Source organism: Rattus norvegicus, chromosome 2 (genome assembly GCF_021556685.1).
Source record: "Rattus norvegicus strain SHRSP/BbbUtx chromosome 2, alternate assembly SHRSP_T2T, whole genome shotgun sequence".
NCBI lineage: Eukaryota > Metazoa > Chordata > Mammalia > Rodentia > Muridae > Rattus > Rattus norvegicus.
The window spans coordinates 138213522-138233140 of record NC_141535.1 but is presented as its reverse complement, the minus strand read 5'-3'; the positions used below and the strand labels follow the sequence as shown (position 1 = coordinate 138233140).

The 19619-nt window shown below is 42.4% G+C and overlaps 2 long non-coding RNA genes across 3 annotated transcripts in view; one reads left to right on the top strand and one right to left on the bottom strand.

The window, feature by feature from the left end:
* The window catches only part of LOC102547111 (uncharacterized), an 87551-nt gene that overhangs the window by 54148 nt on the left and 13784 nt on the right, over nt 1-19619 (top strand). The window lies entirely within an intron of this gene.
* On the bottom strand, nt 7348-12238 carry LOC147996252 (uncharacterized). Its single transcript, XR_015671651.1, has 3 exons — nt 12091-12238; nt 9734-10383; nt 7348-8071 (listed from the first exon to the last, which is right to left on the bottom strand). It is a non-coding gene; the product is annotated as an uncharacterized LOC147996252 (long non-coding RNA).

Here is a 19619-nt window from a genome sequence, read left to right as displayed (position 1 = left end):
CAAATGATAGAGACATCGGGTCACAGACTCAAGAGCTGGTGGCTGGGCTCAGTGCTTGATGTGAGCTGATGAGAACAGCCAGTTCACTCATGAAGGCACATTTTGATTAAGCTATTATTCCTAAATAAAAATGAAATGTCAGGTTAGGAAAAGCGAGAAAGCACAGAAGGTTCCTGCCTTGTGGAGTTCCATCGCCAAAGGAGATGTTAGCCATGTTGTTTCTACAAGGGTTGGCAAGGGTGGTGATGGGTAATGCACAAGAGCCCTAACACAGGCCCTGGGAGGGCTGCAGGGATGACATTCTTTGTCACACTAGGAAGAAAGGCTTTGTTAGTCTAGAGGTCTGTCTCATTTAAAAGTACAAATCAAGCCAAACAAACATAAACATCTTTGATGTCTTGTGTGTACTGGGTAGCTCTGTTAGGTATTGTAAACCTCAGGTTTTATTCACCTGACTAGGCTTCAAGTAACATTTGGATCTTTTAAAGGGACAAAGGTTTGTCATCACTGAGAATATGTGAAGTATTTTTAAACCTGAAAGTGCTCCCTTAAGAGGGGAGACAACTCTTGGAGCAGAGCGGCACCATTACGATAAATGTCAAACACCCCAAAGGGACTTAGATGAAGGGGGTGATACTCCCAGAGAGAAATCTGAGAGATGGAAATACATTCTCCTCTGAAGCAGCATCCTTTTATGGAAAAGCCAGTGTGCAGAGCTGGTTAGCCAGGATTTAGGGCTTTCTGGTACGAGTGCCTTTGTTTAAACACAAAACAATGATTCTTCTAAAATGGTCCGGTTAGGCATGGGAACTTGGATCAGATTTGGAACTGGATTTGGGTCTCAGCCCAGCCTCAAATTGTAATATCAGGATGGTCATTTAATCACACTCAGCCACCATCATATTCCTAATCATTTTATTGTGAAGGTTGCCAAACCAAAGGAAAAGCTTGCACAATGCGCATCTATAGCTCTGTCACAGAGTTGATGGATGGTTTCTACGTTCCCTATCCCATATTGTGGACCTGTGCACGTCCCGACAGAGACATCCATTCTGAGTCGACCTCCCCCACCAAATATCAGCATATAAGTGAGTATCTAGAGTTGAATAATTGTTTATACTTTTCTTCTTTTGATGGAAAAAAGGGCATATCTGAAAACACTGGCAGCTATGCAATAGAAAGCATCGTTGAAGCCCAAAAGCTCGGCTTACCCAAGATACAATCCAAGATACAGCTCAAGAAGGACAACCGAAGTGCAGATGCTTCAGTCTTTCTTAGAAGGGGGAACAAAAATATTCATAGGAGAAGATATGGAGGCAAAGTTTGGAGCAGAGACTGAAGGAAAGGCCATTCAGAGCCTGCCCCACTTGGGGATCCAGCCCCTATATAGTCACCAAACCCAGAAAATATTGATGAAGCCAAGAGGTGCATGCTGACAGGAGCCTGATATAGCTGCCTCCTGAGAGGCTCAGCCAGAGCCTGACAAATACAGAGGCAAATGCTAGCAGCAAACCATTGAACTGAGAATTGGGTCCCCATTAGAGGAGTTAGAGAAAGGATTGAAGGAGCTGAAGGGGTTTGCGACCCCATAAGAACAACAGTACCAATCAACCAGAGCTCCCAGGGACTAAATCACCATCCAAAGAGTACACATGGACTGACCCATGTCTCCAGCTGCATATGTAGCAGAGGATGGCCTTGTTGGGCACCAATGGGAGGAGAAACTGTTGGTCCTGCCAAGGCTGGACCCCCCAGTGTAGAGGAATGTCAGGCTGGGGAGGAAGGAAGGAGTGGGTGTATGGGTGGCGGAACATGCTCATAGAAGAGGGGAGGATAGAATAGGGGGGTTCTGGAGAGGAAACCGGGAAAGGGGATAACATTTGAAGTGTAAATAAAAAAATAGCCAATAAAAATGGAAAATAAAAAGGACCCTTGGAGGTCACCATAGATAATATGGGCTCATTCATAGCTGGTTATTTCTTTTTATGTATTGGATATAGCATAAGAGTTTTAAGATATTGTAGTGAGCAAGGACTAATGAACAAGTGGGAAAGACATAATTACAAATGACTAATACAATAGAGTTTTGAAGGGGGCTGTGACAGAAAGGCCAGGCTGCTCTGAGACCATGTGCACGAGGGAATTCAATTAGAGACCAGTGAAAGTGAGGGGAGCTGAGATTATGACAGGACCCTGATCCAAAACAGCAGAAGTTTATATGGTGCAGTCCTTGAAGAAACTCAGTGAGCAGCCTGTGGAAAGGGAGATTTATAAGTATGAAAGTGATTATTTCATCCTTAGGAGGCAGAAGTGAAGCCTCAGGCGGTCCTGTGGCTTCCAATGATAGTACCGTTAGGAAGGGAAGTTAGCCCAATCAAGGAACTGGACGTGTGAAACTAAACCTAGATGAGGCTCAGGATCTGGCATTGAGGAACTAAATTATGCTTATTTCTACATTATGGACCACCCTCAGAAGTTATATCAACATTTGTAGATAAAGCTACATAAAGATATTGTGTACATTCACCGACGATTAATTGCTATTTTTAATTTAACAGATTTTTGTTGAAAGCCTGGTGCACAGTAATTTTACTCAGACTAAAGGAGTAATAGCACACCCTTGGGACATCCATCCTAGTCTACGGCAAGGCGGGGCCAGCCCTTGATTTACTCTTGTTAGCCACCTGTTCCAGGAACCTCTTAGTTTTGAACAATGACTAATGATCATAAAAAGCAGTTAATATTTATGAGTGTTTACCATGTGCCAGCAAAGTCTTGAATTCCTTACTTGATTGCTTCATTTAGTAGGACGCCTAACAACTTTACTATTGTCCTGATTTACAGATGAAAGAACAGACACAATGAGTTCGTGGCTGATTCAAGCCATACCACAAGAGGAGGAGTCAGAGTTCCAGTGTAGGTGGTACTTACAAACATTGTTCCCACCACTATGCTATGTATTAGGTGACCGATTCATACGCAGCTGTGGTCCATAGAGAAGTGACATGCATCTGGCAGTGCTAAAGTCCTTATTACCCTAGAATAGACAATGCCAACATGACCTAATTTGTTAGCATCAATAAATCCATCTGCTTAAGATATGAGTATCTTGGATGAAGACACTCAATGGTCAATAATGTCAGACCTGTGACTGTAGTTTGGACGAAGTGGCAGAAGTCACCCCCTCTGTTTTGTAGTGGGCTGGCAGGTCTCTGAGGGGGTACAGTGACTTGTTTTTCTGGTGCCTCATAAACTCAGATTAATTATCATTGCATATTGTAAGTCATTTATGTTCATTCTAGGTTTTAGCCTAGAATTTTATGCAAAGCGACAGGCAAATAAAGAAAACACCCAGTATTTCTTTTAGCCCATTCTGATTTTCACATTTATTCTCTATTATTTTCCTCAACCTTTTTCTCTCTCTGGACATTGTCTCCTCTATTCTTACTCTCAACTGGTGACTTTCTTACCATTTAGTTGAGAAGATTAGAAGTGGTCAACACCCATTGCCCATAAGTACCTTTATGACATCTAACTAGCTTTGTATGTGAGGCCTGTGGTGTATGATTCCTCCTTTTAAGCAGGGTGAGGCATCTTGGCTCTTTGTCAAGATGAACCTCTGAACCCAAAGATGGAACTAAGATTCCATCCCTGAGTTCTGCGTGCAGGCCACGCCTAGCAGCTCTCTCTTCCCTTTCTTGAGTAGTTCCCCGACCTTGGGAATGGTTCCCTCCTCCCAACTTTTGGAATGGTTTCCTTTCTTTAGGTGTTATCTGCTCTGTTCTATAGCACTTCCTTGCTACCCTTCCCATCAGAGCTCTTAGTAGAGCTGGCTACTCTGGGTGTGTCCATTTTCTTGACTCCCGTTCTGTTCTTTTTCAAGCTTATTCCAATAATGTGTTTGTTTTCGCCTCTCAACCTAAGGACCTCAGGGTTGCTGACTCTAGCAGTTCACATAGCATATCATTTGAACTACACACAATATAACTTACCACCTGCTCCAAGCTACCACACCCATCCTCTGTCTTCTCTGAGGTTCCAACTGATACCTCTGATCTCTATGAACTGGGATGTCCTAAGGCATGCTCTTTGGGCCTTCCCTTCTTCCCCATTCATAGGTCAGTGTCATCAATATGGAGTTAGCTTTAGATTAATAACACCAACCCTTACAGCTATTCTGAACTAGGCCCAAACAAGGGAAAGTTTCTGTTAGGTGACAGCTCTAAACCCATTCATCTACTTGCTCCTTGGTAGCAGGCAGCCATTTTTCAGGGAAATAAGCCTAAGCCTATTTTCAGGGTAAATTGCATACAGTATTTTACAATGAAATAGTATCTAATCATTTGTTTAGATGTTATTTCTAGCCGATAAGGAGTAAGGGAAATTGGATAAAGGGTTCCAACAAAGGCTTCTTTTTTTTTATAGTTTTTTTTTTTATTAACATGAGTATTTCTTATTTACATTTCGAATGTTATTCCCTTTCCCGGTTTCCGGGCAAACAACCCCCTAATCCCTCCCCCTCCCCTTCCTAATGGATGTTCCCCTCCCCACCTTCCCCCCATTGCCGCCCTCCCCCCAACAATCACGTTCACTGGGAGTTCAGTCTTAGCAGGACCAAGGGCTTCCCGTTCCACTGGTGCTCTTACTAGGACATTCATTGCTACCTATGAGGTCAGAGTCCAGGGTCAGTCCATGTATAGTCTTTAGGTAGTGGCTTAGTCCCTGGAAGCTGTGGTTGCTTGGCATTGTTGTTCATATGGGGTCTCGAGCCCCTTCGAGCTCTTCCAGTTCTTTCTCTGAGTCCTTCAGCGGGGGTCCTATTCTCAGTTCAGTGATTTGCTGCTGGCATTCACCTCTGTATTTGCTGTATTCTGGCTGTGTCTCTCAGGAGAGATCTACATCCGGCTCCTGTCAGCCTGCACTTCTTTGCTTCATCCATCTTGTCTAATTGGGTGGCTGTATATGTATGGGCCACATGTGGGGCAGGCTCTGAATGGGTGTTCCTTCTGTCTCTGTTTTAATCTTTGCCTCTCTATTCCCTGCCAAGGGTTTTCTTGTTCCCCCTTTTAAAGAAGGAGTGAAGCATTCACATTTTGATCATCCGTCTTGAGTTTCATGTGTTCTATGCATCTAGGGTAATTCAAGCATTTGGGCTAATAGCCACTTATCAATGAGTGCATACCATGTGTGTTTTTCTGTGATTGGGTTACCTCACTCAGGATGATATTTTCCAGTTCCAACCATTTGTCTATGAATTTCACGAAGGCATTGTTTTTGATAGCTGAGTAATATTCCATTGTGTAGATGTACCACATTTTCTGTATCCATTCCTCTGTTGAAGGGCATCTGGGTTCTTTCCAGCTTCTGGTTATTATAAATAAGGCTGCGATGAACATAGTGGAGCACGTGTCTTTTTTATATGTTGGGGCATCTTGTGGGTGTATGCCCAAGAGGGGTATAGCTGGATCCTCAGGTAGTTCAATGTCCAATTTTCTGAGGAACCTCCAGACTGATTTCCAGAATGGTTGTACCAGTCTGCAATCCCACCAACAATGGAGGAGTGTTCCTCTTTCTCCACATCCTCGCCAGCATCTGCTGTCACCTGAGTTTTTGATCTTAGTCATTCTCACTGGTGTGAGGTGAAATCTCAGGGTTGTTTTGATTTTCATTTCCCTTATGACTAAAGATGTTGAACATTTCTTTAGGTGTTTCTCAGCCATTCGGCATTCCTCAGCTGTGAATTCTTTGTTTAGCTCTGAACCCCATTTTTTAATAGGGTTATTTGTCTCCCTGCGGTCTAACTTCTTGAGTTCTTTGTATATTTTGGATGTAAGCCCTCTATCTGTTGTAGGATTGGTAAAGGTCTTTTCCCAATCTGTTGGTTGCCGTTTTGTCCTAACCACAGTGTCCTTTGCCTTACAGAAGCTTTGCAGTTTTATGAGATTATTTATAAAAATAAAACCACAGAGAAGAGCAGCTCCCTCTTCCAATGGAGTTTGGGAAGTCTGAGTGAGATGCCTAGAGCTGTGTCAGCCAGCCACTGGCGTAGAGTTAGTTTAAAGACAAACCCATACTGAGTCAGGCCAAATGGAATGAGAGAATGGGTCCCTGATACGATCAGGAGCCTTTTCACCAGTTAACTCTGAAGTACTATACAAACAAACTGTTAGCGTGTGCAGGTTCGCCTCATTGTTTAAGGTAGTGGAGTCTGGATGTTTTTGTTTCCAGTGGCTTTTACATTAAGATCAACACAATGTGGAATTTTTTAGAGGAGGACATCTCAGTGAACATATCTACATTTAACTGGAGTGATCAAAACCGCACGTCCTCTGCTCTTTTTTGTTCTCTGATTTCTGTTTCAGCTGCCACCCAACCCCTGACCAATGGGTTGCTACTTGAATGTCTGTTGTGTGGATCACATCCCCCTTCCGCTCATTCAGCTGAGAAGCTTGACTGAAATTTCAAGAGAAACTTTGTGAAACAAGAGTATGGATTTCCCTCTTTATCTTCTGCCTTCTTTTGGTCCCCATAGTCCTACTTCTCTCATCCTGCTTGTTAGTTTAAGAACACGAAGAAGAGTGGCTCGGCCAGTCCCCTGTATCCACTGTACCCAGAGTGATAATGAGTAGGCCAGTCACATTGCAGTTCTCTAAGAGGATCCTGGAGCTCAAGTGTAAAGGTAGGGAAGCAGTCAGTTATAGAGGGCTGACCTGGGCAGCACATACAGGGGCTCTGAAGTCAGAGTGAGCTGGGCTTGTTGGATGAGTACAGAGAAAGACAGCAAGACCAGGACACCATGCAGGGTATGTGTGTAGGGAGAAAAACACCAAAAACCAAAATCCCCAAAACACCAAAACTAAAACAGAACAACAGCAACAGCAACAGCAACAGCACCCCCCCTCCAAAAAAACCAAAAAACCAAAAACAAAAACCAAACCAAACCAAAACACCTTCTAGTCGATCCTGCGAGGGCTTCATGACCATGGGAAAGTGTGGTTTAACAGAAGGGCTGGGTAGAGCAGGTTAATCTGATTTACCTTATATCATTTTTCCTTTGACTAGCTGTGGAAAAAAGATTGCAAAAAAGCAAGATAGGAAAAGGGGTGGGTTATAGTTTGGAAGCTATTTACACACTCGGCTTAGTCCAGAATGACTGTAGGAGCAATAGAGCAAAGGCATGTTCAGGAACTATGTTCAGGTCAAAGATAAATATATTGATGATTGGTTTGAGTTGGGACGTAAAAAGAAATGGGTAGGAAAGAAGGAAATAAAGGAAACTCAAGAGTTCTTGTTCTTTTGTTTTTGGTGTTTTGTTTTCTTTGTTTGTTTGTTTGTTTGATTGTTTTTAACCTGAAGAAGTAGAAGGGAGTTGGGCTGCTTACACAATATCTTCCAACAGAACACACAGAAATGTGCCTACCATCTTTCCTTTAGTAAGCATTAGATAGACAGACAGGCAGAGGGAAAGACAGGCAGATCGATATCCTAAAGTAATAAGTTACTTTCCTCTCACTGGAAGAATTTTCTTTACAAGCGGCCTATTATAAATGTAGACTTCTACCTAACATGATATTCTCTCCGAGTCTCCAAATTCTTGTCGGTGATCTTTCATTCCATCCTGCTTAGTTTTCATGAAGTAAATATTTTGCTCAATAAGTTGACTCTCTAATCAATTAAATAATTTCATACTTCACCAAGTACTCTCTCAATAGCATGTTGCCAGCCTTGATGATTAATCTGTGCCACTTGAATCTTGGCTTCCTAGGGGCCTTGCCCTTTCACCCAATACTGCGTTTGCTGTCTCCAATAATACTTTGTGTTACTAAGGATATAATGTTTGTTGGCTGATTGAGAAGATTACAGTAAAAGTGGGCATAAACTTGATTCTTGAGTTTGCCACAAAGTAGGGTTAATGAAGAGATCTTTATCTGAATGAAAGCCCAGGTTACTCCTACTTACCTGTACTTCCTTAGGCTCCTTGGAAACCTGGTACGCGTAGGTCTCTTTATTCCTGAATAGAGTAGAGCTGTTTCACAGGGCTTGTGGGAATTTTCCCCTTCAAATCACACTCCTACATGCATAAGAATTAACAGGCATTCATCAAACAAAGAGAAACACTACTTAATCACGCTTTCCTCATTTTCAGGGTCACTCTTAAAACAATCATTCTATAACTAATCCAGAAAACTCTGAGACTGGGGAGGAGGGGAGATAAAGCCTAGAATTTTCCTTTACAGTATACCTGAAAAACAAAATAAGAAAGAATGGATATTTTGGTGAAATTGAACTCAACATACATCTCAGCATTCTCAGTGTTCTCAATCTCTGCCTTGGAGCAATCAATTTAGGCTACCCAAACATCCTGATTGTTTTTGAATTGATTTCAAACATTGAAGCATTATGGCAGACATGTAAATGAGCCCATCTGTATCAACGGTGTATGAATTATTTATTTTTCAGATAAAATATCAGGCTAAGTTAAGAAAAGAGAAACACCTAGAAAGACATTATGCCATTATAGAAATGAGACATGCAGCTTCAGTGCCAGAATCTTTTAAAGGCATAAGGTCTAAAAATAGAAGAGCAGAGAAAAGAAACAGGCCAAGCAGGGCCAACTGAATGCCCGGGTGTGAATAGAATAGGAAATTAAAAAGAAAGCAGAAAAGGCATATAAATAAGCAGTAAAATCTTGCTATCAGAACAGAAATGCAAGAGACGTCATCATCAAAGATCATTAGAAACTTTGTATGTTAATAAATTAAAGTTTGCATAATCTTGAAGATAAGGATCACTCTATAAACATGATATCAGTATTGAACACAGGTCAGAAAAAGAATAATTGCAGCATAAAGTGTCTAAATAAATAAGTCAGAGCCCTGGAAAAGTATTTGTTACATATATAACAGAGGGAATATCACAATTATAAATAATAAGCCCATTCAGATGAGGGTATCAGAATGAAAATAAAAATATCAAGAATAGGCACTGCCCAACACAGATATGACCGTGACCAATAATATTTACTTCTACCATCACCAAACCATTTTGAATTAAAAGCAAGCATAAGATATTGCTTCCCTTTTGTCAATTAGCAAAGATTAAAAATCAATAAAACCAGTGTCTACTGGAAACAAGCAAAAATCATATCACAACTATAAATTCATCTTGCCAAGATAAAATTTGGCAATATTGACTTCAAATGCTTAATATTTATTTAAAATATGTCTTTGGAAGCTAGGAAGATTGCTCAGTCATTAAGAGCAAGCCCTGCTCTTGCAGAGGATACTAAGCATGAGCTCCAACATCAGAAGCGCATATGTGTGTACATGTATGTGTGCATGCTTGTGTGCATGCGTGTGCGCATTCGTGTGTTCATGCATGTACACATGCGTGTGCATACACACAAAGTCACACATACTCACACAAAAAATCATTCACGCATGCTCACACTAATCACTTGCACCCATCATCAAAAATAAAATAAAATATTTTCTAAAACGATTCCCTTGGATACTAGAATCCTAACAATAAAAGTTAGGATGAAGTCATAAAAAAGTGGATGGAAGTATATGGCTCTTAAAAGTCATAATTCTATAGTAAAATGTATCATTGAGCTAACTTGTCCATTGTAAGTTATGTTGTAGAAGAGACTTAGTTAACAAGAGAGAATGTTCAGGTGCTGTTGTTTAAAGTCAGATCAGCAGTTTATAATCAGTTATAATGCTGCCCGTACCTACATGTTGGAAAACAAAGTTGCCTGTATGTGGAGAAGGTACGGAGGAACACACAACAAAATGTTAATGGGTCCATCTTTCCATGTTGTGGTTGTAGATGTTATTTAATAGCTGAATGTTAATGTTCTTCATGCTTTTCTCAGTTTATTTGTTGTAATTTAAATTAGCCATAGATCTTTGAGTCAATAATATCTATCACATGACAGATGGCAAAACCAAACGGAAAAGTGATTTGACAATGGCCTAAAAGTCTCCGTGTAGTCCAGGCTAAACTCGCTGAAATTGCCTTCCCCCTGCCTCTACCTCTTGACTGCTCAGACTGCAGGACTGCTCTCCCGAGATGGGCAGTGGAACCACTGTTAAGTCACTCTGTGAGCTTTAACAAAAAGATTCTGGAACAAAACAAGAATGTATGATAAATGTGGCTCGGCTGGTGACATCCACTCCTGAGACTGGGATGATCTCCTTTGCTGGCTGTTTCTGGAGATTGTTTGCAGAATGTCCCAAGCAGCCATCTGGGAAAGATCACCTCGGGGCAAGCCTGGCCCAACAGCAAACCGTCTACAGTGAGAGACTAGGTGGCTCCAAGTTATCGTGCTGCCTGTCACTCAGATGCATCTCCATACAATGCTCTCCAATTTCCTGAGTCCTGGGAAGGGAAATGGTCACGTCCGAAATTCACAGACTAGACAAAAACAAAAAAATTCAACTACACCACCACCCCTCCCCCACCATCACTATTTGGCACACAGCAGAGACACCAGTAGACATCTTTGTTTCTATTCTTGTAGAAAATAACTCCAAGGAGAGAAAGGCATTCCTTCCCAAGCATCACACTGTGAATTTTGCAAAAGCCAGCAGTGTTCTTGGAGTATACCGTCTCTTACATGGGTTGACACGGAGCTGTGTGTTCCAATGGCTGTGTGTAGTGGGTGCAGGGGTTTGTGGAGCCATTTCTGAATCTCTCTCAGTAGGGAATGCCATGAACTAAGAAATTGGAGTCTGGGATAGTATTGAGTCCCAAATTATGTCTACATTGAATGAATATCTCCACTTCGTTCAACTTTTTTTTTTCTTTTTTTCGGAGCTGGGGACCGAACCCAGGGCCTTGCGCTTCCTAGGCAAGCGCTCTACCACTGAGCTAAATCCCCAACCCCAACTTTTTTTTTAAGCTTCCTTATATTACAAGTAAGACAGATTTTGTGAATCACATACACAGTATAATCCTAAGCCCTAAACTGGTAAAGGTGGAGCTTATTGACCCAGTAATGAGGCAGCTGGTGCATAAAAACCATTACTTCGTGCAAGTTCCTCTCTAATAGAGAACTACTGGAGCTGAAAGCAAACACCTGTGTAACTTGCAGAGCTTCTCAGGGTGATTTTCTCCTGGTACTTGCTGAGAACTCCTTTTCCGGGATGCTTTTCCTACCACCTGACTTCAGTATCATTTCTAGCCCTTCTTCTAAGAACTCCTCCATGGCACTCCCATCAGAGAAAGAGGGTGCATAGCCAGAAGAGCAGAGTAGCTGACTTAGAGAAAGATGGACCCAAGGAAAAAAATACAACAAGCAATATAAAACTCAAGAGTCAAGCCTCATGCTGCCTGGACACCCGAGGCCCCTACTCCCTCCACAGCGAAGCCACATTCCTCTCTAGGGTTGTAGTTTTTGAGTCAGAAGGGACCCTGACCAGAGCATAACTTTATAGCTCTGCCCCCTGCCAGTGCTTAGCAGGAGTGACCCTCCTGGTTTTCCAAGGTCACCGTGGACCCTCTGAGAGAGCCTTTGATTTAGCATGTAAGGGAATTCCCACTGGCTGATGAAATGTTTTCATATTTTATCGTCTTCCTGCAGAGAACAGTTTTTGGCAGGCAGAGTATTTTTATGAACGTCATGGATAAATATTGTGGGTCAGTCACAGAAATGAGCACGAACTTGCTAGCTAGGAAACCTGAGAGGCAGTAAGCTTCCCCCAGCAGAGAGTGGGTATGAAAAGGTTTAAATAGTGGGAGCTTGAAAACACTCGTCAGACCATTGCAGCTGTGCGCTCACAACCTAGTGATAACAGACTGGGATGGATACAATGATGCCAGTTGCATATCTGGAGGTACATAAAGTGCGACTTTTCACTTTGAATTGAGAACATTTGCTGAAAGACAGAGGCTAAGGCTAGACTTTTGGGTCAAAAGACACCAGCCCCAGTGTTTAGACAGACATAGGCCTTTTCACAAAACCAACAGACGCTCGATATTCCAAACTGCTGTTCAGAACTTCCAGAGGCCACTCTGGTTTAAAAAAGAAATAACCCTTTGGAAAATGCAAAAAATAAATACAGTGCAAGCACCACCATGACTTACCCGGCCCACTGCCCTCAGGGGCAAGGGAGTCTGGTGGAAACTGGTTCCAGAGAAGCCTTCTTGACATAGTGATTCACCACCATGATGCTTTCCTTCTTGGGAACCCACCACATGCCCATGTGGCTGCTCCCGTCTCAGCCGCAGACTTAAGAATCCGGGGAAATCCATGCATGATGTTACTAGTCAGCGGTTCACCAGGCCACCATCCCAGATCTGCTACAGAAGACCTATCCCACTTCCCTCTCACCCCTCATTGTCCCTGGCCCAGGTCAGGGTAAGAAACAGATGGCTGTGATTTTTGCCCTGTGTGTCTTATGTCACCTCTTCTCAGAGGTGTTCTCCTTGCCCATTGGTCACTTTAAGTCTAAATTACAGGAGTCCAAATAACCTCTCGACTTTTTTATTTTTTTCAAGACCACTTATCTAACACTTATTTCAAAAGTTTCCTCTCTCTAGGTATAAACTACTTAACCCTATCTGCCATTGTCTCAAATTAAGCGCTTAGCCTAAACCCAGATAGTGGACTATTACTGCCACGCATGCACCCTAGGTTGTCACTAAATACATCAGACAGGAAGAGGAGATGAACAGGAGAGAGGAGAAAGTGCTGCTGTGGGGGGAGGGGAGGGAGAAAGCGAGAGGGAGGAGTTGATCTGGAGTTGATTAGGGAAATACGAAAAGTAAATACAGTGTAAATGCCACCATGACATCACAACCTGCTAACTCATTGCCTTCCAGGCCGATTCATTCATTCATTCATCCATCCATCCATCCATCCATCCATCCATCCATTCATTGTTCTGCTATCTGAGCTCTATAGAGGTCATTATGCCAAGGTCCACAGCTCCGTCTCACAGTCTTTGGAACCCTCTGGAAAAGCCTGTTTGAGAGGCACCAGTGTGGATTAGAACATTTAACAGGAGGATCTGAATAGAATGAAGAAAACCTTCTGAAGTCTGTAGAAGAAAGTCTAGGTACCACGGGTCCTTCTACTCCCTCTTTACCTAGTGGGTGTTTCTCCAGCTTCAGGAGTAGAAGACTGGAGCCGGCTCTGTCTATGCTGAGAGGGTCCCCACTGCACTCCCCTTCCTGTGAGTAAGGCCTTCACTAGGACCTGTGACAGTAGAGGAGGATTGCGTAACATTGTAACTCTACAAACCATCTCATGTTTTTTTCCCACATTATTCTTTTCTGGGAGGAATCAGGAAGCACCAACACACCAGCAAAGCAGCCTTCCAGGGAGAAAATCTGGCTGCACTTAAGGGGGACCTACAAAGAAACATGCTAAGTTCATGTCCAGGACATGAGGCCTCCCAAGGGATCTGCCTAATGTATTAAAAAAAAAAAAATAACACCAGGGAAGCAAGGAGAGAAGGGCAGCCATTTTTAAAGACTTGGTGCATTGTGTTTAATTAAGGCTGAGGGTTATTGTGTGACCACAGGAGGCAGATCTGTGATGTCAACACTAACATCTAATGAGGAAAGAGAGGAAATCCCGGCTGAGAGATGCTCCCACTGCCTTCCCAGAGCAGGGTTGCTTGCATCTGCCTGACATTTGTGCTGGGAGCCTTGAAAAAGGCGCACAGGTTTTGTTTTGTTCCTTTTGCTCTCTGTTTCACACAGTTTCTGCTCTCTTTAGAAAGAGGATTGAACATAAAAGCCCAGCCCTGGATTACAGTGGCTCACTGGGTTCCTGCATCTGTGGAAGCTGCTTTCAAAGTCTTGTCATGGAATCTGAGGAAGCTTTACTAGCGTGACAGGCAAAGCTGGCTCCAGCGTACTGCCATCCACTCCTGGTGAGAGGTCTTATCTAGACTGCCTCAAACCTCCCCTTCACTCAGGGGGTTTAACCAAGAGTTTCACAATCCAAACTGCTCATGGCGGTGCACGCCTGCAATCATAGTAACCAGGAGGTAGAGACAAGAGGATCAGGAGTTCAATGCCAGCCTCAGCTTCAACGTGAGTTGGAGAGTGGCCTGAGATGTACGAGGCTTTGCCTCAAAAAAAATGGCGAATGAATGAATGAATGAATGAATCCCCCTGAGACAGGCATATTTCTTTGATTTTCAACAATTAGCAATTCTTAACAGAAGTAATTGGATTTCATAGTTTCTTCTACTGGTAATTGCACAGAATTCAAAGTCCTCCCTAGCAAAAGTAGCACTGGAGGTTACCCGCTGTTTCCATATTCGACGCGCGCTAAAGCAATAATGAAGCTGTTTAAATCTGAAAAATCATCTCACTCCCAGACTCCACTATTGTGACTGTCTTTCCAGTTGATATTTTTAAACCTTATCACTTTTGGCCACACATCCACATACCACCCTGGGTTATTTATAAAGATAAATCCTGTGCTGAGATCAAAATCTACAATCATCTTTTTTTAAAAAAGGTTTAAATTTGTTTTTGCTGCTTTAAAAAAGATTTTGAAAATATTTTCCAGTGGGTTTTATTTTATTTTATTTTTTTTTAAGATCTTGGTAAAAGAGGAATTGCTCAGACTAAAAATCATCTCTGGGGCTGTCAACTACCACATATTTGAGATGGCTTGAATTATCCAGGAGCTAACAGCTTACTGTTTGAATGTCTTTGTACCTTAGCCTTGTTATGATATTTAAACACTTTCAGTGTGTCTGCCTAAAAATACATCTGCCGTCATTAGCGCCTGGCTTCCTGAAAACAAGAGCTTAGTCCTATATTGACCTTGCATTACCCATACTTTCTGAGCCTCAGTTTCCTTATATCTGAAGTGGAATAAATCATATCGACTTTACAGTGAAAAGTTAAAATGGATTCCCCACTGCACCCACACGAGTGCATAATAATTGGTAGCTTAAAAATGTTAACCACAGATTACAGTTGCAAAGTAGAGGTTGGGTGGTAACAATTGCAACAGTCTCTCTCTCTCTCTCTCTCTCTCTCTCTCTCTCTCTCTCTCTCCCTCTCCCACCCCCCTCTCTCTTTCTGTTTGTGTGTGTGTGTGTGTGTGTGTGTGTGTGTGTGTGTGTGTGTGTGTGTGTAGGTCTTCTATCCTCCAGAGCCTGCACACTTTGGGAAGAGTTTGACCTTGCCCTGACCCTGAACCATGTGGGATGAAGTTCATGTGTGTAGTAACTTCCTGAATCCTCAATGGCACCAAGAAGTCAAAGTTGTCTGTGTATAGACTCTGTTTACAGTTTGCAATTTGACTCTATTTTAAAAGACTCTGGGATTTTGTTGTTGTTCTACTACTCTTCCGGTTAGTAAACAGAGTTTGAAAATTCTAATGCAAGTGTAGTAAATGACTGTTAATAATTTTCTACCTACACAGAGCTAGCATGAGAATGGCACAGCTCACTTTCCTGGGAAGCGGGGAAACTGAGACTTCAAAGGCCAATAGGGCAATCACCTATTGTTGGCTTTGGAGCTTGATCCAGAAATAGTGAGCTCCAGTCTGGAGAGCTGGGCTCAGTTAGAAAATATTTGATCTCATGTGTGAAGGTGTTGCCTCCTCCACTGTGAGAAGACCAACACCAACAGGGCTGTGAGCTTGAAGAGTCTGGCTGAAGATGAGTTAGCTTCATGTAGCTTTTTCTCTATAAGGACTCTATGTCTCACTTTTATCTGTTAGACATGTTCTATTCTTTAAGTTGTATAAATAAATATTAAAATGTATCATACTAATTTACAAATTTTATCTGGTACAGCTGCCAACTCCAAATGGATTTGGCTCAAACTACATTCAGTTCTAAGTTTAAATGCTGCATATGCCCATGTGTAAAGAAAACTTTAAATCATAGAATTGAAATATTCGTCTAACAGATATTCCAGATTACCTAATATTTTCTAAGAAAGGTACAAAGGGATAAAGATAAGAGAATGGGAGATTTAGGGTCACTTTTGAAAATGGTAGGCCCTTGACTTTGGAATTACTGTATCTTAAAGGACAAAATTGGAAAATATGTCTACTGCTTCATTACAGCAGAGACCATTATACCTGTTGGTCACTTTGGAGCTGTGGTAAAAAGGATCCAGGATGAGGATAGCCCTGGATAAGAAGAATGCCATGGATGTGACATGGACACGGGAGTGACAGCAACTGCCTGTAGGCTAAATAGTTATCTTTGTTCTGTGGTTGAAGGTGACCTTCATCAAATCTGGCACAGAAGAGGGTGAAGTTCAGACGGATTGGTTAGCATGCTTAATGTCACCTCATAGGCAGCTCTTTACTGAATATAAGATACTCTAGCTTCTCCCTTTCTATTTCTCCTGAGCATTGGCCTTCGGAGCTTCAGGAAGACATGATGACTTGCTGCTGGGGCAGGCCACTGTGATAAAAGATGGCTTCCTTTCACTGTCTGTGGGTGAGGGGAGAAATAGTTTGCATTCTTTACATTCTCTTTGTTTATAGAAACAGAAAAGTCAATTGTTTCTGTTTCTCATGACAACCTAAGACTAAGGCTGTGATGTTTCCGTAGGGTCATGTTCTGACCCTCGTTGGGTGATCTGTGATGACAATGACGATTATTGGTGTTTGTCCCTGATAAATGCTCTAAGTTCATTCCAGAGAGCACATTCCTGTCTCTTGACCTAAAGTAGCCCCTTGAATTTGCTAGCATCTGAGCAAATTGCCATAGAACCAGAGTTACGTCCATTAGCAGGAAGTAGTGCTCTAGAGTAGTGTGCTGAGATGTTCGAGGACGCTGAAGAGCAATGGGCTGAAATGGGAGATGCTGATGATAAGGGATGAACGCTCTACTATCCCTGAGTCAGAAAGGAAATGTGTCTCTTCTGGGTTTCAAAGATGTTAGCTGGAGGAAGGTCACTGGGAGGAAACTGTGGCTTTTGCTGGAAATTTGTACGGTCAATTTGTGCGTACTTTAGGAAGGGAAATACATGCTGTTTCCTTTCCTCCTACCAGTGTAGGCTGCTAGCTGAAGCCTGAAGCCTATCAGACAGTTTCAAGGGCAGACCCTAGGTCGGAGAAAGGTGACAATGGGTCTACAGGGCAGGACAAAGGGTGAAATCCCAGCTCATGGGCATTAGGGGAATAGCAGGCCCATAAGTCCTAAACTCATTCTTTCATGCTAATATAAAAAAGAGCCTCAGGATCACAGCCTCTATTACTTGGAAGCTGAACAAGGACTGATTAAGCCTAGTAGTTCAAGGATAACCCAAGGATAGTGAGATCCTCTCTCAAAAGTTAATAACTAGGAAAAACCTCACACTTAGAACAAGTAAAGTAACCAATCAACAACAAAGTCTCCTCGAAGCAGAAGGAATGCTTGGCAGTCTTTTATCTACCTTCGTCTTTCTTTCCAGTCTTGGGTTTGAGTGGCAGCAGCCCGGTTCTCCGTTCTCTTCCTTGAACCAGAAACCAAACCAGACTTTACCTGGAAATTATTGTATATATCTGTTCTATGGTACCTTGGAGAACTAGGGGGGAGGGGTGTGGATAAAAGGCCTGTTGTTTTATATCTTGTGTGACATAGAGAACTCTAGGACTGATCCCCAAACTTATCAGTGAACAATAAATCTGAAGATGCTAGGGACAGGATTGCCCCTGGAGACATCAGTGAACTGCCTGAAGCCAGTAGGGAGAGCTGGATGAAACATCTTGCGAAATTACAACAGTTAAAAGCAACTGTTTTTAGGGTGATCTGGAAGTCCTGTGCCTGTCCTAATAAACACTCATGTTAGCAAACTTAGGAAGACCTTAGATTTCCACCTATGTCTGATCATCAGACTTAGAGCAAACCAAAATAGTGGAACCTCTAGTATAAACTCAAAGAGATGACCTCCACTCTGTGTCAGTGCGTGCATGTGTGCGTGTGCGTGTGCGTGTGCGTGTGTGTATGTGTGTGTGTGTGTGTGTGTGTGTGTGTGTGTGTGTGTGTGTGTGTGTAGGTGCACTTGCTTGTTTGTATGCAGGAAGTGAATAAAGGGGATCTAAACTTGGGTTCTCCTGTTTGCCCAGTAAGCACCTTATCCTCTGAGCCATCTCCCTACTCCTGTATTCAAGGACTTTTGATCAAAACATTACCTGTACAAAACTAAAAAAACAAAAACAGAAACAAAACAACAACAACAAAAAAAAACCCCAAAAACCCTTAGATTTCAGTGAGCATACATGATGAGGAACACTTTGTAAAGACGGCATGAAAACAGAATCCTTAAACAAAAGACTACTCTAATGTTCAACAACCAAACCAAACACAATGCAGCAAGTACCAAGGGAAGTGGAAAATATGACTTCTAGAATCATAACATTTTAATAATCAAATGATCAATGTTTAACAAGAAAAAAAATCACAAGATACAATGAGAATAAAATGTCCCCATACAGGAAACTATGAGTCATTAAAGCGGACAAAAGAATCAACGGTAAGTGTCCCCAAGAGATCCCAGACATCAGACTTTAAACCTTTTAAATGAGCTCACAGTGCTAAGATAAATGTGGACAAAGAACTAGAGGAAATCAAGACAAAAGAAAATGCCAACAACCGCAGTAGAAAGAAGACCCAGCAGTCACTCCAGGGCTAGTCAGCAACTACTAGGGTTCAGAAGCACACTGGGATTGGCCAAAGGACAAATCAGAAACATTGAAAGCAAAATATTTTAATTATTGAGTCTGAGTAGTAGAGAGGAAAAAGCATAGCATAAGTGGGCAGAGCTTGAAGGACTTCTGAGACCTCATCAGGAAGAGTGACAGATTCATTATGGAGATGCCAAAAGGAAGGGGAGAGGGGAGGTGGCAAGCTTTCATAATAGCCAAAATGTCTTCCAGTCAGTTTCATGCAAGACAGGAATCAAGCCATCTTGGGTGAGTCTGAACATAGCAGACTTGAAGAGGCTCACATGAAGACGTATTTCAGTTTGCAAAAGGCAAAGCTGAAGAGAGACTCTTAGCGATAGAGAAGCAGTGTGTCAGGCGTGGGATTTCCCAGTCAGATGACCTGTCTGTTTCTAAGCGGAAACTAGAAAGCAGGAGGCTGCAGGATGATCTGCCCAAAATTCTCAACAGCAGTCACCTGACAATTCTGTGCTTGGTGAAGTTGTCTAAAAGTGAGGGTGTGTAAGAAAACTGCTAATTAAGGTCGAAGTCCACCATGACTGGAAAGCATCTGGGCTTGGAGCAATATAGGAGACTCCCTTCATCAGGGGGACTTCTCCTTCTTTGACCTTGTCTGGGGAATTCAGAACCCCCACACATATACCTCTACCTGAAGAGTGTCATATGTCTTCAATTAGATAACAGGATCAATTTCCTTTCTCCCAATAAAATCTGTTTAGCTAGTACCTGAGATTTCTGAAATGCTTCCCCATGCTAATGAAGCATTTTGGTACCCCAAGTCATCATCCAATGACCGTAGCCCATTCTGGATGTTCCTAACTTCAGTCCCCCAAAACTTTCTAAGCCTCTAATCACCCTAAGTTGATCTGCCTCCTGATAGCTGGTCCTGGTGTGATCATTCACTATACATTGTCACAGGAACCCCCAACCACCTACATTCAACCACCTCAACCCCCCAAACCACCACACCCAGCCC